A 24,235-nucleotide genomic window follows, 5' to 3' on the forward strand; every position below is an offset into this window, starting at 1 on the left:
GGGTGTCTGTGGAGAGCGTCACTGTGTGTGGACGGGTGTCTGTGGAGAGGGTCACTGTGTGTGGATAGGTGTCTGTGGAGAGGGTCACTGTGTGGACGGGTGTCTGTGGAGAGGGTCACTGTGTGTGGACGGGTGTCTGTGGAGAGGGTCACTGTGTGGACGGGTGTCTGTGGAGAGGGTCACTGTGTGGACGGGTGTCTGTGGAGAGGGTCACTGTGTGGACGGGTGTCTGTGGAGAGGGTCACTGTGTGTGGATAGGTGTCTGTGGAGAGGGTCACTGTGTGGACGGGTGTCTGTGGAGAGCGTCACTGTGTGTGGACGGGTGTCTGTGGAGAGGGTCACTGTGTGGACGGGTGTCTGTGGAGAGGGTCACTGTGTGGACGGGTGTCTGTGGAGAGGGTCACTGTGTGGACGGGTGTCTGTGGAGAGGGTCACTGTGTGTGGATAGGTGTCTGTGGAGAGGGTCACTGTGTGGACGGGTGTCTGTGGAGAGCGTCACTGTGTGTGGACGGGTGTCTGTGGAGAGGGTCACTGTGTGGACGGGTGTCTGTGGAGAGGGTCACTGTGTGTGGACGGGTGTCTGTGGAGAGGGTCACTGTGTGTGGACGGGTGTCTGTGGAGAGGGTCACTGTGTGGACGGGTGTCTGTGGAGAGCGTCACTGTGTGTGGACGGGTGTCTGTGGAGAGCGTCACTGTGTGTGGACGGGTGTCTGTGGAGAGGGTCACTGTGTGTGGACGGGTGTCTGTGGAGAGAGTCACTGTGGAGAGCGTCACTGTGTGTGGACGGGTGATGCCGTGTCTCCCGCTATGCACACTAGTATTACATGCCACCCGTCCCATACCAATGAATGAGAGGCCGTGATAAGAGCAAGATGGGCTGAGCGCGCTGCTGCCTGGCATAATGGCGATAATAGGTCGTAGCTTTGTAGTGATTACCCTTAGGCTGCCGTCACACTAGCAGTATTTGGTCAGTATTTTACATCAGTATTTCTAAGCCAAAACCAGGAGTGGAACAATCAGAGGAAAAGTATAATAGAAACATATGCACCACTTCTGTATTTATCACCCACTCCTGGTTTTGGCTTACAAATACTGATGTAAAATACTGACCAAATACTGCTAGTGTGACGGCAGCCTAAGGCCGGGGTCACACTAGTCTGTAAAACGGACAAGTGCTATGCGATAAAAAATCGCATAGAACTCAGACCAATGTTAATCTATGGGGCAGCTCCTGTCATGCGTTTTTTTCTCGTCCGTATTACGCATGCTGTGACTGCGTATCTCAGCTGAGAAACGCCAATGCAAGCAGGGCCGTCATCAGGGCATTACAGCCGTGACTGGCGTATGGGGCCCGGTGGGCAGAGGGGGCCCGCATCGGGCCCCATCTCATCTGCCCATCGAGCCCTGGCCCCAGCGGCAGGCTTCAGACAGTACACTGAACCTGCGTCTGAGACGCAGGTTCAGTGTCCTCTGTTGCTTGCGGGCCCGTCCGGGCCCGCAAGGCAACAGTTAAAGATACCAGCCAATCGGAGGCTGGCAGCGACGTCAGCACGCACGGACGTCATTCGCCGGCGACTCCACGCTGAAATGCCTGTGATGGATGTCGGCGCTGGAGCCTGGCCAGGTAAGGAGAAAGGTTTTTTTGTTTGTTTTTTTTACTGAATGCGGCAAGCCCGGGGCATGATAAAGATAAGAGGGCAGGATGGGAGACACGGGGGCAGGATTTAAAACACAGGGGGCAGGAATGTGAGACACGGGGCAGGAATGTGAGACACGGGGCAGGAATTAAAACACGGGGGAGGAATGTGAGACACAGGGTAGGAGTGTGAGACACAGGGCAGGAATGAAAACACTGGGCAGGAATGTGAGACATGGGGCAGGAATTAAAACACGGGGCAGGAATGTGAGACACGGGGCAGGAATGCAAACACGGGGCAGAATGTGTGACACGGGGCAGAATGTGTGACACGGGGTAGAATGTGTGACACGGGGTAGAATGTGTGACAAGGGGGCAGGATGGAGACACGGGGCGGGATGGAGACACCAGGCGGGATGGAGACTTAAGGGGCAGGTTGGAGACAGATGGGGCAGGATGGAGACATGGGGCAGGATGGAGACATGGGGCAGGATGGAGACATGGGGCAGGATGGAGACAGATGGGGAAGGGATATGGGGCAGGATGGAGACATGGGGCAGAATGGAGACAAATGGGGCAGGAATATAGGGCAGGATGGAGACAGATGGGGCAGGAATATGGGGCAGGATGGAGACAGATGGGGCAGGATGGATACGATGGAGACAGATGGGGTGGCAGGATCATTGGACAGATGGGTCAGGATCATGGGACAGATGGGTCAGGATCATGGGACAGGTAGGGCAGGATCATGGGACAGATGGGGAGATCATATGGGGGAAGAATGTGAGAACATATGGCTGGAGCCAGGAATGAGATACACGGGCCAGGATGGGGGATATTATTACCATAGGGGCTAATTAAGGGATATTATTACTGCAGTGATATATTTATTTTATTTTTTGAGGATACTGTTTTAAATGGGGGGCCGTCCTGTTACTGTGTAAAATGATACTATGTCGCCTTTTTTTTCTTCATCTGGTGTAGTGTAGAAGTTGTGGAAAAAATTAAGCAATGTGTTCTGCAATAGGAGCTCTAGATAACTGTGTTATTTCCTGCAGAGACAAGTCCTGGCTGGAAGACGTGATGGCGGTCTGTGCTGGATGAAGATGGAAAGCGAGGCTGAAGGACTTCATCTAGAGACGTCACTGGTGAGTCAGTGTGTTACCTGTACACGGACACTGCATACTAAGTACAGATCTCCTGCGCATAATGGCTCATATGGTGATATTAGTATTGTGGTTTTTTTTTATTAATGATCAGTATTGCAGTATTCAGTCACTATGTGGTGGTAATATGTGGTCTGGTCATGGTGCGGTGGTATTTGTCCCTTGTACGTGCTATTATTCGGTCACTGTGGTGGTAATACCAGGGCCGGACTGGCCATCGGGCAGTTCTGGCAAATGCCAGAAGGGCCGGTGGCAGTAGTGGGCCACTCGAGTGTGCCGCTGTTGGCACACTCCCCCCGCTGTCGGCACATTCCCGGCCCCGCATTCATAGACGACGATACAGTTGAATGCAATGATGGAGGAGAGAGAGCGTCTGCTGTCGCTCTCTCTCCCATCATTCCCCGCTCTGCCTGCCGCTGACACTGCGGGTGCGCGATGACGTCATATCATCGCGCACCTGCTGTGTGACCGGGCGGGCAGACTGCAGCTGCTGAGACCGGAGCCTGGAGCAGCGTGGGGCAAGAGGAAAGGTGAGGAGAGTGTTTTTTTATTATTATTATATATCAATGAGTGATAGCTGGATTGTGGGGCTATTGGGGGGGCTGCATTACATTCTATGGGGCTGGGCTGCATTATATTGTATGGTGGCTGTGCTGCATTACATCCTATGGGAACTGGCTGCATTACATTCTATGGGGCTGTGCTGTATTACATTATATGGGGGCTGTGCTGTATTACATTCTATGGGGCTGTGCTGCATTACATTCTATGGGGCTGGCTGCATTATATTGTATGGTGGCTGTGCTGCATTACATCCTATGGGAACTGGCTGCATTACATTCTATGGGGGCTGTGCTGCATTACGTTCTATGGGGGCTGGGCTGCATTACATTCTATGGGGCTGGGCTGCATTACATTCTATGGGGCTGGGCTGCATTGCATTCTATGGGGACTGGCTGCATTACATTCTGTGGGGCTGTGCTGTATTACATTCTATGGGGGCTGGGCTGCATTACATTCTATGGGGTCTGGCAGCATTGCATTCTATAGGGGCTGGCAGCATTACATTCTATGGGGCTGGCTGCATTACATTCTATGGGGACTGGCTGCATTACATTCTATGGGGGCTGTGCTGCATTACATTCTATGAGGCCTGTGCTGTATTACATTCTATGGGGCTGGGCTGCATTACATTCTATGGGGCTGGGCTGCATTACATTCTATGGGGCTGGGCTGCATTACATTCTATGGGGCTGGGCTGCATTACATTCTATGGGGCTGGGCTGCATTACATTCTATGGGGCTGTGCTGCATTACATTCTATGGGGTCTGTGCTGCATTACATTCTATGGGGGCTGTGCTGTATTACATTCTATTTGGGCTGTGCTGCATTACATTCTATGGGGGCTGTGCTGCATTACATTCTATGGGGGCTGTGCTGCATTACATTCTATGGGGGCTGTGCTGCATTACATCCTATGGGGGCTGTGCTGCATTACATTCTATGGGGGCTGTGCTGTATTACATTCTATGGGGGCTGTGCTGCATTACATTCTATGGGGGCTGTGCTGCATTACATTCTATGGGGGCTGTGCTGCATTACATTCTATGGGGGCTGTGCTGCATTACATTCTATGGGGGCTGTGCTGTATTACATTCTATGGGGGCTGTGCTGCATTACATTCTATGGGGGCTGTGCTGCATTACATTCTATGGGGCTGTGCTGCATTACATTCTATGGGGACTGAGCTGTAAAGCTGGATACAGCTGTAATTATTTGTTATATAGTCGTGTTACACTCCCCTCACTTCTTGTAACCTACAAGTGTACAAAGATATTATACAGTCACCATGTGACAAGTGGGCCTGTGTAACTTCAAATGCCAGGGCTGAATTTTAGTCCCAGTCCGGCCCTGTGGTAATATGTGGTCTGGTCATGGTGTGGTGGCATTTGTTCCCTGTATGTGGTTTTATTGACCACCATGTGGTGGTAATATGTGATTTGGACATGATGCGGAGATATTTGTTCCTTGTATGTGGTATTATTCGATTACTGTGGTGGTAATATGCTGTCTGGTTATGGTGTGGTGGTATTTGTCCCTTGTATGTGATATTATTGGTCATTTTAAAAATTGAAAAATAAATAAAAATATACTTAAATTGTATTTCATATTTTAACAAATTTTTAATAGGGTACAGTAGCGTAGGGCCCTGCCAAAAGAGTCTACCGTGTCGTGGTGGCAGATTAGAAAAATCTTTTGGCCAAAACAAAAGCTGCTGTTATATGTGTGATCTGGTGATGGGAACTGTTAATGTGTGATAGGTGAGAAGTGGAGTTTTTCCAAGAGAGAGCGGTGGGGCTGTGGACAGTTTGAGGGGTGGAGGCGGGGCTGGGGTGGAGCCTGGGCGGAGTCTCAAGGGGGCCCAAAAAATTTTGCCAGTATGGGGCCCCGAAATTCCTAGTGACAGCCCTGAATGCAAGTCTATGGGTGCGAGAAAAAATCACAGCACACGGACCATCAGTGTGACTTGCGAGAAATTCTCAGGCTTTGGGCAGGTGACAGGAAAGGCTCAGCCATTATTTGCTCATTTTGCAAGTGTGTGAGAAAATCTCACCATACGGATGAGAAACAAAAACATCCTGGCATTGCACACGGATGAGATACTGATCACCATACGGAGAACATTTGTGCGATTCTCAGCAGACAAAATCAGATAGATTTTTTATACATTGTGTGTGACTCCAGCCTAATAGTGCACCTCACCGTGCAGATACACCGGGGACGGCACATATTCAGGTCCAGGCTGGGGCCACACTGTGCGGATACATCGGGGATGGCACATATTCATGTCCAGGCTGGGGCCACACTGTGCGGATACATCGGGGCTGGCACATATTCATGTCCAGGCTGGGGCCACACTGTGCGGATACATCGGGGCTGGCACATATTCATGTCCAGGCTGGGGCCACACTGTGCGGATACATCGGGGATGGCACATATTCATGTCCAGGCTGGGGCCACACTGTGCGGATACATCGGGGCTGGCACATATTCATGTCTAGGCTGGGGCCACACTGTGCGGATACATCGGGGCTGGCACATATTCATGTCCAGGCTGGGGCCACACTGTGCGGATACATCGGGGATGGCACATATTCATGTCCAGGCTGGGGCCACACTGTGCGGATACATCGGGGATGGCACATATTCATGTCCAGGCTGGGGCCACACTGTGCGGATACATCGGGGCTGGCACATATTCATGTCCAGGCTGGGGCCACACTGTGCGGATACATCGGGGCTGGCACATATTCATGTCCAGGCTGGGGCCACACTGTGCGGATATATCGGGGATGGCACATATTCAGGTCCAGGCTGGGGCCACACTGCGGATACATCGGGGATGGCACATACTCAGGTCCAGGCTGGGGCCACACCGTGCAAATACACTGGGGAAGGCACGTGTTCTGCTCCAGTCTGGGGCCACACCGTGCGGATACATCAGGGACGGCACATATTCAGGTCCAGTCTGGGGCGACACCGTGCGGATACACCGGGGACTGCACATATTCAGGTCCAGGCTGGGGCCATGGGCTGCATATCCCTAGGTTTGTTAGGCTGCATTCACACATATACTGTTACCATCTGAGAGAAATCGCCAGTGTTTTCTCGGGTGCCATCCTAGTTATTTCCTAGTTGCATCTGTATTTATTTTCACTGATACAGGTAGACTATGAACTCTTTTCATCCATTGACTCTTAACAATGGAACAGTTAATGGATGAAACGCGGATGGAAATCTGAAATCCAAAGTCTGTCTTCCATCTTTCACCCGTTTTACACAGATACCCATAGACTTTAAAGTGAACCTGTCAGCAGGATTGTGCACAGTAACCTACAGACAGTGTCAGGTCGGCGCTGTTATACTGATTGCAATGATACCTTGGTGGAGGAAATCCGTCTTGTGGTTGTTTTTTAACCCCTTTACCCCCAAGGGTGGTTTGCACGTTAATGACTGGGCCAATTTTTACAATTCTGACCATTGTCCGTTTATGAGGATATAACTCTGGAACGCTTCAACGGATCTTGATGATAGTGGTAAAATTTCTGTGATATTACCTGCATTTATTTGTGAAAAAAAACTGAAATTTGTCGAAAATTTAGAAAATTTCGCAATTTTCCAACTTTGAACTTTTATGCCCTTAAATCACAGAGATATGTCACACAAAATACTTAATAAGTAAAATTTCCCACATGTCTACTTTACATCAGCACAATTTTGGAACCAAAATTTTTTTTTGTTAGGGAATTACAAGGGTTAAAAGTTGACCAGCAATTTCTCGTTTTTACACCATTTTTTTTTATTGACCACATCTCATTTGAAGTCATTTTTAGGGGTCTATATGATAGAAAATAACCAAGTGTGACACCATTCTAAAAACTGCACCCCTAAGGCTATGTGCACACGTTCAGGTTTTTTCGCGGTTTTTCGCGGTAAAAACGCTATAAAAACTCATTAAAAACGCATACATTATGCATTTTATCATTAGAATGCATTCTGCATGTTTTGTGCACATGGATGCGTTTTTTTCCACGAAATAAACGCATCGCGGTAAAAAAATGAGCATGTTCATTATTTTTGCGGATTTACAGCGTTTTTCCCGCAATTCTATGCATTTGGGAAAAAACGCACAAAAAATGCGTAAAAAATGCAGTAAAATCGCTGTAAAAACGCATGCGGATTTCTGGCAGAAATGTCCGGTTTTTGTCAGGAAAATTTCTGCAAGAAATCCTGACGTGTGCACATACCCTTAAGGTGCTCAAAACCAAATTCAAGAAGTTTATTAACCCTCAGGGGTTTCACAGGAATTTTTGGAATGTTTAAAAAAAAATGAACATTTAACTTTTTTTCACAAAAAATTAACTTCAGCTCCTATTTGTTTTATTCTACCAAGGGTAACAGGAGAAAATGGACCCCAAAAATTGTTGTACAATTTGTCCTGAGTACCTGGATACCCCATGTGTGGGGGTAAACCACTGTTTGGGCACATGGCAGAGCTCGGAAGGGAAGGAGCGCCGTTTAACTTTTCAATGCAAAATTGACTGGAATTGAGATGGGACGCCATGTTGCATTTGGAGAGCCCCTGAATTGCCTAAACATTGAAACCCCCCACAAGTGAAACCATTTTGGAAAGTAGACCCCCTAAGGAACTTATCTAGATGTGTTGTGAGAACTTTGAACCTCCAGGTGTTTCACTACAGTTTATAACGCAGAGCCGTGAAAATAAAAATTCTTTTTTTGTTCCACAAAAATTATTTTTTAGCCCCCGGTTTTGTATTTTCCCAAGGGTAACAGGAGAAATTGGATGGCAAATGTTGTTGTCCAATTTGTCCTGAGTACGCTGATACCCCATATGTGGGGGGGAACCACCGTTTGGGTGCATGGCAGAGCTCGGAAGGGAAGGAGCGCCGTTTGGAATGCAGACTTAAATGGAATGGTCTGCAGGCGTCACATTGCGTTTGCAGAGCCCTTAATGTACCTAAACAGTAGAACCCCCCCAACAAGTGACCCCATATTGATCGTGTGTTATTCCACTTTTTGTTTGGCGGTATGATAAAGCGTTGTTTTTTTACTTTTTTTTTTACGGTGTTCACTGAAGGGGTTAACTAGTGCGACACTTTTATAGGTTGGGTCATTACGGACGCGGCGATACTAAATATGTGTACTTTTATAGTTTTTTTTTATTTAGATAAAGAAATGTATTTATGGGAACAATATATATATATATATATATATATATATATATATATATATATATATATATATATATATATATATATACTGGCTGAAGAGCCCGGCGTTGCCTGGGCATAGTAAATATCTGTGGTTAGTTATAGCACGTCACTTCTCTTATTTTCCCATCACGCCTCTCATTTTCCCAATCACATCTTTAATTTTCCCCCTCACATCTCTCATTTTCTCCCTCACACCTCTCATTTTCTCCCTCACTCCTCTCATTCCCGCCTAACACTTGTCTTTTCGACCTCACATCTGTCATTTTCCGATCACTACACTATTTTCCCTCACTCCTCTCATTTTGCACTCACACCTTTTCATTTTCACCTCACACCTCTCATTTTCACCTCAGTATATACATGTTTGTCATCTCCCTTATATATAGTATACACCTGTGTCATCTCCTGTATATAGTATATACCTGTATGTCATCTCCCCTGTATATAGTATATACCTGCTGTGTGTCATCTCCCCTGTATATAGTATATACCGGTATGTCATCTCCTCTGTTGTGAATTCTGTGGCTGAATTCACTCCTGTGGTCACAAGTGGTACTGCAGCTTCTGAGCTTCCTCCCTCAGGTGTTCTGGTGAGCTCGTTGGCTGCTTTGTTATTTAACTCCACCTGATTCTGTCTTCCTTGCTCCTTGTCAATGTTCCAGTGTTGGACCTGAGCTTCTGGATCTTTCCTGTGGCCTGCTGCTCTGCTTAGATAAGTGTTTCTTTGCTTATGTTGCTACTTTTTCTGTCCAGCTTGTCTATTCGTTTTTGCTGGAAGCTCTGAGACGCAAAGGGTGCACCGCCGTGCCGTTAGTTCGGCACGGTGGGTCTTTTTGCCCCCTTTGCGTGGTTTTTTGCTTTAGGGTTTTTTGTAGACTGCAAAGTTCTCTTTGCTATCCTCGCTCTATCTAGAATATCGGGCCTCACTTTGCTGAATCTATTTCATCCCTACGTTTGTCTTTTCATCTTGCTAACAGTCATTATATGTGGGGGGCTGCCTTTTCCTTTGGGGTATTTCTCTGAGGCAAGTCAGGCTTGTTTTTCTATCTTCAGGCTAGTCAGCTCCTCAGGCTGTGCCGAGTTGCATAGGTAGTGACAGGCGCAATCCACAGCTGCCTTTAGTTGTGTTTAGGATAGGTTCAGGTATTGCGGTCTACAGAGATTCCACGTCTCAGAGCTCGTTCTATTGTTTTTGGGTTATTATCTAATCACTGTATGTGCTCTGATTGCTGGCACACTGTGTCACTGGATTGCCTACATAACAGTACAAGGAGCCAACCTAATGATTCTCAATAGAGGGAAAAAAGAAGTTCTGACATCATTTTTTTTTCTCAGCTCTGTGTTCAGTCTTTTTTTCCCCCTAGACATTTGGGTGTTTCAGGACACAGGTGTGGACATGGATATTCAGGGTCTGTGCTCTTCAATGGATAATCTCGTTACAAATGTACAAAGGATTCAAGATACTATTGATCAGAAATCTATGTTAGAACCAAGAATTCCTATTCCTGATTTGTTTTTTGGTGATAGAACTAAGTTTCTTAATTTCAAAAATAATTGTAAGCTATTTCTGGCCTTGAAACCTCATTTTTCTGGTAATCCTATTCAACAGGTTTTGATTATTATTTCTTTTTTGCGCGGCGACCCTCAGGACTGGGCATTTTCTCTTGCGCCAGGAGACCCTGCATTGAGTAATGTTAATGCGTTTTTCCTGGCGCTCGGATTGCTTTACGATGAGCCTAATTCAGTGGATCAGGCTGAGAAAAATTTGCTGGCTTTGTGCCAGGGTCAGGATGATATAGAAGTATATTGTCAGAAATTTAGGAAGTGGTCTGTACTCACTCTGTGGAATGAATCTGCGCTGGCAGCTTTGTTCAGAAAGGGTCTCTCTGAGGCTCTTAAGGATGTCATGGTGGGTTTTCCTATGCCTGCTGGTTTGAATGAGTCTATGTCTTTGGCCATTCAGATCGGTCGACGCTTGCGCGAGCGTAAATCTGTGCACCATTTGGCGGTATTGTCTAAGATTAAACCTGAGCCTATGCAGTGCGATAGGACTATGACCAGAGTTGAACGGCAAGAACATAGACGTCTGAATGGTCTGTGTTTCTACTGTGGTGATTCCACTCATGCTATTTCTGATTGTCCTAAACGCACTAAGCGGTTCGATAGGTCTGCCGTCATTGGTACTGTACAATCCAAATTCCTTCTGTCCATTACCTTGATATGCTCTTTGTCATCGTATTCTGTCATGGCGTTTGTGGATTCAGGCGCTGCCCTGAATCTGATGGATTTGGATTATGCTAAACGTTGTGGGTTTTTCTTGGAGCCTTTGCGGTGTCCTATTCCGTTGAGAGGAATTGATGCTACACCTTTGGCCAAGAATAAACCTCAGTACTGGACCCAGCTGACCATGTGCATGGCTCCTGCACACAAGGAAGTTATTCGCTTTCTGGTGCTACATAATCTGCATGATGTGGTCGTGTTGGGGTTGCCATGGCTGCAAACCCATAATCCAGTATTGGATTGGAACTCTATGTCGGTATCCAGCTGGGGTTGTCAGGGGGTACATGGTGATGTTCCATTTTTGTCTATTTCGTCATCCACTCCTTCTGAGGTCCCAGAGTTCTTGTCTGATTATCAGGATGTATTTGAAGAGCCCAAGTCCGATGCCCTACCTCCGCATAGGGATTGTGATTGTGCTATCAATTTGATTCCTGGTAGTAAATTCCCTAAAGGTCGATTATTTAATTTATCTGTGCCTGAACACTCCGCTATGCGCAGTTATGTGAAGGAATCCCTGGAGAAGGGACATATTCGCCCATCGTCATCACCACTGGGAACAGGGTTCTTTTTTGTAGCCAAGAAGGATGGTTCGCTGAGACCATGTATTGATTACCGCCTTCTTAATAAGATCACTGTTAAATTTCAGTATCCCTTGCCATTGTTATCTGACTTGTTTGCTCGGATTAAGGGAGCTAGTTGGTTCACTAAGATATATCTTCGTGGTGCGTATAATCTGGTGAGAATCAGGCAAGGAGATGAATGGAAAACTGCATTTAATACGCCCGAGGGTCATTTTGAGTATCTAGTGATGCCGTTCGGACTTGCCAATGCTCCATCTGTGTTTCAGTCTTTTATGCATGACATCTTCCGTGAGTATCTGGATAAATTCCTGATTGTTTACTTGGATGACATTTTGATCTTCTCAGATGATTGGGACTCTCATGTGAAGCAGGTCAGAATGGTTTTCCAGGTCCTGCGTGCTAATTCTTTGTTTGTGAAGGGATCAAAGTGTCTCTTCGGTGTGCAGAAAGTTTCATTTTTGGGGTTCATCTTTTCCCCTTCTACTATCGAGATGGATCCGGTTAAGGTCCAAGCCATCCAGGATTGGACTCAGCCGACATCTCTGAAAAGTCTGCAAAAATTCCTGGGCTTTGCTAATTTTTATAGTCGCTTCATCTGTAATTTTTCTAGCATTGCCAAACCATTGACCGATTTGACCAAGAAGAGTGCTGATTTGGTTAATTGGTCTTCTGCTGCTGTGGAAGCTTTTCAGGAGTTGAAGCATCGTTTTTGTTCTGCCCCTGTGTTGTGTCAACCAGATGTTTCTCTTCCGTTCCAGGTCGAGGTTGATGCTTCTGAGATTGGAGCAGGGGCGGTTTTGTCACAGAGAGGTTCTGGTTGCTCAGTGTTTAAACCATGTGCTTTCTTTTCCAGGAAGTTTTCGGCTGCTGAGCGTAATTATGATGTGGGCAACCGAGAGTTGCTGGCCATGAAGTGGGCATTCGAGGAATGGCGTCATTGGCTTGAAGGAGCTAAGCATCGCGTGGTGGTATTGACTGATCATAAGAACTTGACTTATCTCGAGTCTGCCAAGCGCTTGAATCCTAGACAGGCCCGTTGGTCGTTATTTTTTGCCCGCTTCGATTTTGTGATTTCGTACCTTCCGGGCTCTAAAAATGTGAAGGCGGATGCTCTGTCTAGGAGTTTTGTGCCCGACTCTCCGGGTTCATCTGAGCCGGCGAGTATCCTCAAGGAAGGAGTCATTGTGTCTGCCATCTCCCCTGATTTGCGACGAGTGTTGCAAAAATTTCAGGCGAATAAACCTGATCGTTGTCCGGCGGAGAAACTGTTCGTCCCTGATAGGTGGACTACTAAAGTTATCTCTGAACTTCATTCTTCGGTGTTGGCTGGTCATCCTGGAATATTTGGTACCAGAGAGTTAGTGGCTAGATCCTTCTGGTGGCCATCTCTGTCACGGGATGTACGTACTTTTGTGCAGTCCTGTGGGATTTGTGCTAGGGCTAAGCCCTGCTGTTCACGTGCCAGTGGGTTGCTTTTGCCCTTGCCGGTCCCAAAGAGGCCTTGGACACATATTTCGATGGATTTCATTTCTGACCTTCCCGTTTCTCAAAAGATGTCAGTCATTTGGGTGGTCTGTGATCGCTTTTCTAAAATGGTCCATCTGGTGCCCTTGGTTAAATTGCCTTCCTCCTCTGATTTGGTGCCTTTGTTCTTCCAGCATGTGGTTCGTTTGCATGGCATTCCTGAGAATATTGTTTCTGACAGAGGTTCCCAGTTTGTTTCGAGGTTTTGGCGAGCCTTTTGTGGCAGGATGGGCATTGACCTGTCTTTTTCCTCGGCTTTCCATCCTCAGACTAATGGCCAGACCGAACGAACCAATCAGACCTTGGAGACATATCTGAGATGTTTTGTTTCTGCAGACCAGGATGATTGGGTGTCCTTTTTGCCGTTGGCTGAGTTCGCCCTTAATAATCGGGCCAGCTCGGCTACCTTGGTCTCTCCATTTTTCTGCAATTCTGGGTTCCATCCTCGTTTCTCTTCAGGACAGGTTGAGTCTTCGGACTGTCCTGGTGTGGATTCTGTGGTGGACAGGTTGCAGCAGATCTGGACTCAGGTAGTGGACAATTTGGCCTTGTCCCAGGAGAAGGCTCAACTTTTCGCTAATCGCAGACGCAGTGTGGGTCCCCGACTTCGTGTTGGGGATCTGGTTTGGTTATCTTCTCGTCATATTCCTATGAAGGTTTCCTCTCCTAAATTTAAACCTCGTTTTATTGGTCCGTATAGGATTTCTGAGATTCTCAATCCTGTGTCTTTTCGTCTGACCCTCCCAGACTCCTTTTCCATACATAATGTATTCCATAGGTCGTTGTTGCGGAGATACGTGGCACCTATGGTTCCATCTGTTGAACCTCCTGCCCCGGTTTTGGTGGAGGGGGAATTGGAGTATATTGTGGAGAAAATTTTGGATTCTCGTGTTTCTAGACGGAAACTCCAGTATCTGGTTAAATGGAAGGGTTATGCTCAGGAAGATAATTCCTGGGTTTTTGCCTCTGATGTCCATGCTCCAGATCTTGTTCGTGCCTTTCATGTGGCTCATCCTGGTTGGCCTGGGGGCTCTGGTGAGGGTTCGGTGACCCCTCCTCAAGGGGGGGGTACTGTTGTGAATTCTGTGGCTGAATTCACTCCTGTGGTCACAAGTGGTACTGCAGCTTCTGAGCTTCCTCCCTCAGGTGTTCTGGTGAGCTCGTTGGCTGCTTTGTTATTTAACTTCACCTGATTCTGTCTTCCTTGCTCCTTGTCAATGTTCCAGTGTTGGACCTGAGCTTCTGGATCTTTCCTGTGGCCTGCTGCTCTGCTTAGATAAGTGTTTCTTTGCTTATGTTGCTACTTTTTCTGTCCAGCTTGTCTATTCGTTTTTGCTGGAAGCTCTGAGACGCAAAGGGTGCACCGCCGTGCCGTTAGTTCGGCACGGTGGGTCTTTTTGCCCCCTTTGCGTGGTTTTTTGCTTTAGGGTTTTTTGTAGACTGCAAAGTTCTCTTTGCTATCCTCGCTCTATCTAGAATATCGGGCCTCACTTTGCTGAATCTATTTCATCCCTACGTTTGTCTTTTCATCTTGCTAACAGTCATTATATGTGGGGGGCTGCCTTTTCCTTTGGGGTATTTCTCTGAGGCAAGTCAGGCTTGTTTTTCTATCTTCAGGCTAGTCCGCTCCTCAGGCTGTGCCGAGTTGCATAGGTAGTGACAGGCGCAATCCACAGCTGCCTTTAGTTGTGTTTAGGATAGGTTCAGGTATTGCGGTCTACAGAGATTCCACGTCTCAGAGCTCGTTCTATTGTTTTTGGGTTATTATCTAATCACTGTATGTGCTCTGATTGCTGGCACACTGTGTCACTGGATTGCCTACATAACACTCCTCCTATATATAGTATATACCTGTATGTCATCTCCTCCTATATATAGTATATACCTGTATGTCATCTCCTTCTATATATAGTATATACCTGTATGTCATCTCCTCCTGTATATAGTATATACCGGTGTGTCATCTCCCCTGTATATAGTATATATCTGTGTGTCATCTCCTCCTGTATATAGTATATACCTGTATGTCATCTTCTATATATAGCATATACCTGTATGTCATCTCCTCCTGTATATAGTATATACCTGTAGGTAATCTGCTCCTGTATATAGTATATACCTGTGTGTCATCTCCTCCTGTATATAGTATATACCTGTATGTCATCTCCTCCTGTATATAGTATGTACCTGTATGTCATCTCCTCCTTTATATAGTATATACCTGTGTGTCATCTCTCCTGTATACAGTATATATCTGTGTGTCATTTCCCCTGTATATAGTATATACCTGTGTGATCTCCTGTATTAGACCTCGTTAACACGTTATTTGCTCAGTATTTGTACCTCAGTATTTGTAAGCTAAATTGGCAGCCTGATAAATCCCCAGCCAACAGGAAGCCCTCCCCCTGGCAGTATATATTAGCTCACACATACACATAATAGACAGGTCATGTGACTGACAGCTGCCGTATTTCCTATATGGTACATTTGTTGCTCTTGTAGTTTGTCTGCTTATTAATAAGATTTTTATTTTTGAAGGCGAATACCAGACTTGTGTGTGTTTTAGGGCGAGTTTCGTTTGTCAAGTTGTGTGTGTTGAGTTTTGTGTGGCAACATGCGTGTAGCAACTTTTTGTGTGTCGAGTTGCATGTGACAGGTTAGTGTAGCAAGTTGTGTGCAGCAAGTTTTGCGCGTGGTGAGTTTTATGTCTGGTGCCTTTTGAGTATGTGCAAGTTTTGTGCGAGGCAACTTTTGCATGTATTGCAAATTTTGTGCATGTGGCAATTTTTCCGCATGTGCAAGTTTTGCGTGTGGCGAGTTTTCCATGAGGTGAGTTTTGCACTTGTGGCGAGTTTTGCGTGAGCCTATTTTTTGCATGTGGCGAGTTTTGCGCGTGGTGAGTTTTGAGCGGCGACTTTTGTGTTTCGACTTTTATGTGGCGAGGTTGGTGTATGTGTGGTGAAATGTGTGCTGAGGGTGGTATATGTGTTCAAGCACATGGTAGTGTGTGGCGCATTTTATGTGTGTGTTCATATCCCCGTGTGTGGTGAGTATCCCATGTCGGGGTCCCACCTTAGCAACTGTACGGTATATACTCTTTGGCGCCATCGCTCTCACTCTTTAAGTCCCCCTTGTTCACATCTGGCAGCTGTCAATTTGCCTCCAACACTTTTCCTTTCACTTTTCCCCATTATGTAGATAGGGGAAAAATAGTTTGGTGAATTGGAAAGCGCGGAGTTAAAATTTCACCTCACAACATAGCCTATGACGCTCTCAGGGTCCAGACGTGTGGCTGTGCAAAATTTTGTGGCTGTAGCTGCGACGGTGCAGATGCCAATCCCGGACATACACACACACACATACACACACACACATACACACATTCAGCTTTATATAGTAGATATATATATATATATATATACAGTGTGGCAAAAAAGTATTTAGTCAGTCAGCAATAGTGCAAGTTCCACCACTTAAAAAGATGAGAGGCGTCTGTAATTTACATCATAGGTAGACCTCAACTATGGGAGACAAACTGAGAAAAAAAAATCCAGAAAATCACATTGTCTGTTTTTTTAACATTTTATTTGCATATTATGGTGGAAAATAAGTATTTGGTCAGAAACAAAATTTCATCTCAATACTTTGTAATATATCCTTTGTTGGCAATGACAGAGGTCAAACGTTTTCTGTAAGTCTTCACAAGGTTGCCACACACTGTTGTTGGTATATTGGCCCATTCCTCCATGCAGATCTCCTCTAGAGCAGTGATGTTTTTGGCTTTTCGCTTGGCAACACGGACTTTCAACTCCCTCCAAAGGTTTTCTATAGGGTTGAGATCTGGAGACTGGCTAGGCCACTCCAGGAGCTTGAAATGCTTCTTACGAAGCCACTCCTTTGTTGCCCTGGCGGTGTGCTTTGGATAATTGTCATGTTGAAAGACCCAGCCACGTTTCATCTTCAATGCCCTTGCTGATGGAAGGAGGTTTGCACTCAAAATCTCACGATACATGGCCCCATTCATTCTTTCATGTACCCGGATCAGTCGTCCTGGCCCCTTTGCAGAGAAACAGCCCCAAAGCATGATGTTTCCACCACCATGCTTTACAGTAGGTATGGTGTTTGATGGATGCAACTCAGTATTCTTTTTCCTCCAAACACGACAAGTTGTGTTTCTACCAAACAGTTCCAGTTTGGTTTCATCAGACCATAGGACATTCTCCCAAAACTCCTCTGGATCATCCAAATGCTCTCTAGCAAACTTCAGACGGGCCCGGACATGTACTGGCTTAAGCAGTGGGACACGTCTGGCACTGCAGGATCTGAGTCCATGGTGGCGTAGTGTGTTACTTATGGTAGGCCTTGTCACATTGGTCCCAGCTCTCTGCAGTTCATTCACTAGGTCCCCCCGCGTGGTTCTGGGATTTTTGCTCACCGTTCTTATGATCATTCTGACCCCACGGGGTGGGATTTTGCGTGGAGCCCCAGATCGAGGGAGATTATCAGTGGTCTTGTATGTCTTCCATTTTCTAACTATTGCTCCCACTGTTGATTTCTTCACTCCAAGCTGGTTGGCTATTGCAGATTCAGTCTTCCCAGCCTGGTGCAGGGCTACAATTTTGTTTCTGGTGTCCTTTGACAGCTTTTTGGTCTTCACCGTAGTGGAGTTTGGAGTGTGACTGTTTGAGGTTGTGGACAGGTGTCTTTTTATACTGATAACAAGTTTAAACAGGTGCCATTACTACAGGTAATGAGTGGAGGAAAGAGGAGACTCTTAAAGAAGAAGTTACAGGTCTGTGAGAGCCAGAAATCTTGATTGTTTGTTTCTGACCAAATACTTATTTTCCCCCATAATATGCAAATAAAATGTTAAAAAAACAGACAATGTGATTTTCTGGATTTTTTTTTCTCAGTTTGTCTCCCATAGTTGAGGTCTACCTATGATGTAAATTACAGACGCCTCTCATCTTTTTAAGTGGTGGAACTTGCACTATTGCTGACTGACTAAATACTTTTTTGCCCCACTGTATATATATATATATATATAATTTTTTTTTTTTTTTTTTTTCTTTATTTAGGATTTTTTTTTTTTTTAATACATCTGAATATTTTTTTTTTACACTATAACATTGCCCCAGGGGGGGACATCATGTTATAGGGTCAGATCGCTGATCTGACACTTTGCAGAGCACCATGTCAGATCAGCGATCTGACAGGCAGGGCTGCAGGCTTACCAGTGCTTGCTCTGAGCAGGCGCTGGTAGGCCACCTCCCTGCAGGACCCAAAAGGCCCCCTGCGGCCATTTTGGATCCGTGGCCTGCAGGGAGAAGGAGGTAGGAGACCCTTGGAGCCACGCGATCACATCGCTTTGCTCCGAGGGTCTCAGGGAAGCACGCAGGGAGCCCCCTCCCTGCGTGATGCTTCCCTATACCGCCGGCACACTGCGATCATGTTTGATCGCGGTGTTCTGGGGGTTAATGTGCCAGGAGCGGTCCGTGACCGCTCCTGGCACATAGTGCCGGATGTCAGCTGACACCCGGCCGCGATCGGCCACGCTCCCCCGGTGAGCGCGGCCGATCGCATATGACGTACTATCCCATCGGTGGTCATACGGGCCCACCCCACCTCGACGGGATAGTACGTCATGAACTGAAAATAAGGATTAACCCCTTTCTGACATGAGTTAATGGTATGCTCACTGCATGTCAAGTCGCCAGTTCCTTTAGTTTGACAATAAATGGCTTTACCCAACCACTAACCATGAGTGGAGAAAAAGTTTTGGTGTTATTATTCATATTCTCTGAAAAAAGGCCAAGAAAGCAACAATTCTTCCGGGGTATGTAAACTTTTGAGCACATCTATCTATCTATCTATCTATCTATCTATCTATCTATCTATCTATCTATCTATCTATCATATTATATATTTAAAAAAACTTCTTCTGTAAGCAGGCACCAGCGATGGCTCCTGCGCTGCACGATGATCGCATATGTAATGTGTGTATAATTCACTTGTTTGACGTTATCCTGAAATTCATTTTAAAAAAATGTTAAAAAAATGGCTGCTCCTTCGCAGTAGCAGCTATCGGATCACCGATAGCTGCTACTGTGCATATATAGAAAATGTTCAGCACAGCCAAAAGGAGGAGGTGCACGGTCATAGGTTCCCAAGCCTTTATGTAAAATGCAAGTGACTAGCACACTCCAAAAGTGTTGTGATGCAAAGTGGGGGTTTTATTTACATACAGTATTCACAAACGTTTCGGTCCTTACTGGACCTTCATCAGTGTGCTAATATACTAGTATGCTTAGAGAAGCCCCGAGTAGCAAAGTTAGATTGCATCAATAAGAAGCCTGAAGACATATAGGTCGCGGGGGGAGGCACAAGCCGCAGAGATACAATGGTGTGTCACAAGTGACACTAACTGCTGGATGGAGCAGGAGCCACGCGGAATGTACTGCCAGTATGGGCTGCAAAATAGTGCGCATGAGGTAGAAACAAGCTACTGAGATAGGGCAGTGTGTTACGGACTGACACTATCTGCGGAATGAAGCAGGAGGCACGTGGTATGTACCGCCAGTATGGGCTGCAAAATAGTGCTCAAGAGGTAGGCACAAACTGCTGAATGAAGCAGGGGCCACACAGTATATACCGCCAGTCAGGGCCGTATTTGCCACTAGGCACTTGAGGGCACGTGCCTAGGGCGGCGGGATGCGGGGGGGCGCCCTTGAGCTAGGTTTTTTCTTTTTTTTTTTTTTTTTTTTTTATAAAACTCCGGGGTCAAGTTTCCGCCCCCCCTCCTCCCGCCCCCCTTCCCGCCCCCCCCTCCTCCCTCCTTCCCGCCCCCCCTCCCTCCCTCCCTGAAGACGTAATACTCACCTTCCTCCAGCGGTGGCTGCAACTGCGTCTCAGCGCCGTCCTGTCTTCAGCGGTCACATGGTACCGATCATTAAGGGTGATGAATATGCGCATATTCATCACCCTTAATTAGTGCTACCATGTGACCGCTGAAGACAGGAAGGAAGACGCTGAGATGCCAGGAAGTTCTGTGCTGCGCGCCGGTGAGAGGTAAGTATGACAGGGAAAAAAAGTGGGGTGCCGTGCACACAGGGGAGAAGGATGGGGAGCCGTGCATACAGGGGAGAAGGATGGGGAGCCGTGCATACAGGGGAGAAGGATGGGGAGCCGTGCATACAGGGGAGAAGGATGGGGAGCCGTGCATAGATACAGGGGAGAAGGATGGGGAGCCGTGCACACAGGGGAGAAGGATGGGGAGCCGTGCATACAGGGGAGAAGGATGGGGAGCCGTGCATACAGGGGAGAAGGATGGGGAGCCGTGCATACAGGGGAGAAGGATGGGGAGCCGTGCACACAGGGGAGAAGGATGGGGAGCCGTGCATACAGGGGAGAAGGATGGGGAGCCGTGCATACAGGGGAGAAGGATGGGGAGCCGTGCACACAGGGGAGAAGGATGGGGAGCCGTGCATACAGGGGAGAAGGATGGGGGAGCCATGAACGCAGGGGAGAAGGATGGGGGAGCCATGAACGCAGGGGAGAAGGATGGGGGAGCCATGAACGCAGGGGAGAAGGATGGGGGAGCCATGAACGCAGGGGAGAAGGATGGGGGAGCCATGAACGCAGGGGAGAAGGATGGGGGAGCCATGAACGCAGGGGAGAAGGATGGGGGAGCCATGAACGCAGGGGAGAAGGATGGGGGAGCCATGAACTCAGGGGAGAAGGATGGGGAGCCATGAACGCAGGGGAGAAGGATGGGGGAGCCATGAACGCAGGGGAGAAGGATGGAGGAGCCATGAACGCAGGGGAGAAGGATGGGGGAGCCATGAACGCAGGGGAGAAGGATGGGGGAGCCATGAACGCAGGGGAGAAGGATGGGGGAGCCATGAACGCAGGGGAGAAGGATGGGGGAGACATGAACGCAGGGTGGGAGGATGGGGGAGCCATGAACGCAGGGGAGAAGGATGGGGGAGTCATGAACGCAGGGGAGAAGGATGGGGAGCCATGAACGCAGAGTGGGAGGATGGGGGAGCCATGAACGCAGAGTGGGAGGATGGGGGAGCCATGAACGCAGGGGAGAAGGATGGGGGAGCCATGAACGCAGGGGAGAAGGATGGGGAGCCATGAACGCAGAGTGGGAGGATGGGGGAGCCATGCTTGCAGGGGAGAAGGATGGGGGAGCCATGAACGCAGGGTGGGAGGATGGGGGAGGCATGAACGCAGTGTGGGAGGATGGAGTATAAATATGGAGTATAAATACTGGGCCCTATAAGGGGGACACAGTGTGAGAGGACAGTGAAGAGGGGACCGGTATAGAAAGGAGAGGACAGTGTGAAGAGCATGTACCATAAGAGGGACAGTGTGTGGGTCATACTTTGTGCAGACAATATAGTGAGGGGCAATTTTTTATTTGGGAGCATTATAATGACACTTGTATCTTTAAGGGCGTCATGTGGAGACTTTCTGCAAAAGAGCGGCGAAGATGGAAGTCTGCAGAGATGGCTGTGGATGAGAAAAAACTCATCATGGGATCTGGACAAGATGAAGAAAAGGAGAACGGCTCCAGAGGCGACGTCATCTATCAGGTGCCTGGATGTAAATGTTATTTGTGATGCTAACTCTCATGTTTTTATATATGTTAGGAGATTTAAAGGGACACTGTCACCTGAATTTGGAGGGAACAATTTTCAGCCATAGGGGTGGGGTTTTCGGGTGTTTGATTCACCCTTTCCTTACCCGCTGGCTGCATGCTGGCTGCAATATTGGATTGAAGCTCATTCTCTGTCCTCCGTAGTACATACTGTACCTGCACAATCTGCAATCTTGCCTTGCGCAGGCGTGTACTATGGAGGACAGAGAATGAGCTTCAATCCAATATTGCAGCCAGCATGCAGCCAGCGGGTAAGGAAAGGGTGAATCAAACACCCGAAAACCCCGCCCCTATGGCTGAAAATTGTTCCCTCCAAATTCAGGTGACAGAGTCCCTTTTAAAGGGGATGTCCAGGCTTGTGATGAGTCTGCAGCCATTCTTTGTGACTGCAGACTTCTGAATTCTCACAGTGCACACTGCACGCTGTCAGGATTCTCTCATGCTGGGGATTTACATTAATGCGATCACGTGCTGACTAGACATGCGTGACCTCCGTCAATGAAAATGAACTGAGCGAGGCCGGGCACATCTAGTCGGAATGTGGTCAGAAGTATACAAATCACATACTTGTGCTGACATGACCGTCCACCGGCAAGGGAGAATCCTAAAAGTGTGCAGTACATGCGTTGTGAGAATTCAGAAGCTGCGATGTCAGGATTCAGCTCTGCAAGTTCCAGTAGTCGTCACATGGACACGTCACTCATATGCGATTTTTCAGACTTAGGGTATGTGTCCACGTTCAGGATTGCATCAGGATTTGGTCAGTATTTTACATCAGTATTTGTAGCCAAAACCAGGAGTAGGTGATAAATACAGAAGTGGTGCATATGTTTCTATTATAGTTTTCCTCTAATTGTTCCACTCCTGGTTTTGGCTTACAAATACTGATGAAAAATCCTGACCAAATCCTGATGCAATCCTGAACGTGGACACATACTCTTATGGTCCTGCGACAACGAGCTTCTCTTCTGCTTCTCTTAGTTTTTCACTGAACATTGAGAGCATTAGGGAGAGGAGCTCGTGGGCACATGACTGAGTGTGCAAATCACATATGTCCTTGGCGGAGGGGGGGCACCAAAATGAATTCTTTCCCCGGGTGCCAGAAACCCTAGATACACCTCTGCCGGTATGCTACTGCGAGCGGCGATTACCGGGTGCGGTGGAGGGAGGTCTGTGCACAGGCAGTGAGGCAGGGACTGAGGGTGTGCACAGAGAGGATGGAGACCCGGACACTGCCCGTCCCAGTCTACGCCGTAGCCTAGAGCCCTCATTATCATAGGAATATGTCAGTTAATAAATTGCTTTTCTGAAGCTTTATAGTGTAGTTATAGGTCAGAGAGGGTTGGATAGGGATGAGCTAGCAAGGTGCAGGGACAGGTAGTGATGGCTACTTGCGAACATGTGCGGCAATTGCGGTTTTGCACTTACGATGATACATAAAACACTGCTAGTAGTGTTTTTTCTCATTGCTGCAAGTACCGCATTTGCCGAATGGCGGCAAAACCGCAAGTGCCGCACATGTCTGTAAGTCCCATAGGGAATGAATGAGGCTGAACGCAGTGTTGCCCTAAGTGATCCATTACGCGGCAGATGCGGAAAAACTGTCGGATCTGCTGCAAAAGGCGACTTTCATATCAGCGATTTTTGCCAAAGTCACTGCCGATAGTGTCATACTCACCAAAGGGGGAGGCAGCACTAAAAGTGCCTAGGGCAGCAGAAACTCTAAATACGGCCCTGCCGCCAGTCTGGGCTGCAAGAATAGTGCGCACTATCCGCCTCATCAGCAACAGGAAGCACGCGGTGTCCACCGCAAGTGCAGGCTCAAGCACTTGCGGTGGACACCGCGTGCTTCCTGTTGCTGATGAGGCGGATAGTGCGCACTATTCTTGCAGCCCAGACTGGCGGTATATACCGTGTGGCCCCTGCTTCATTCAGCAGTTTGTGCCTACCTCTTGAGCACTATTTTGCAGCCCATACTGGCGGTACATACCACGTGCCTCCTTCTTCATTCCGCAGATAGTGTCAGTCCGTAACACACTACCCTATCTCAGTAGCTTGTTTCTACCTCATGCGCACTATTTTGCAGCCCATACTGGCAGTACATTCCGCGTGGCTCCTGCTCCATCCAGCAGTTAGTGTCACTTGTGACACACCATTGTATCTCTGCGGCTTGTGCCTCCCCCCGCGACCTATATGTCTTCAGGCTTCTTATTGATGCAATCTAACTTTGCTACTCGGGGCTTCTCTAAGCATACTAGTATATTAGCACACTGATGAAGGTCCAGTAAGGACCGAAACGTTTGTGAATACTGTATGTAAATAAAACCCCCACTTTGCATCACAACACTTTTGGAGTGTGCTAGTCACTTGCATTTTACATAGCTGCTACTGTGCAGGCACGGCTGGCGCCATTTTCAAATGGATTTTTTTTTAATGAATTTCAGGATAACCTCAAACAAATGAATTACATATAACTGAAAATAAAGATTAAACAATAACCACAAGACAGATTTCATCACCTAGGGATCACTGTAATCAGTATAACGGCGCTGACCTGACACTGTGTGTAGGTTACTGTGCACAATCC

This window comes from Ranitomeya imitator, chromosome 5 (genome assembly GCF_032444005.1).
Source record: "Ranitomeya imitator isolate aRanImi1 chromosome 5, aRanImi1.pri, whole genome shotgun sequence".
NCBI classification, from domain to species: Eukaryota; Metazoa; Chordata; class Amphibia; order Anura; family Dendrobatidae; genus Ranitomeya; species Ranitomeya imitator.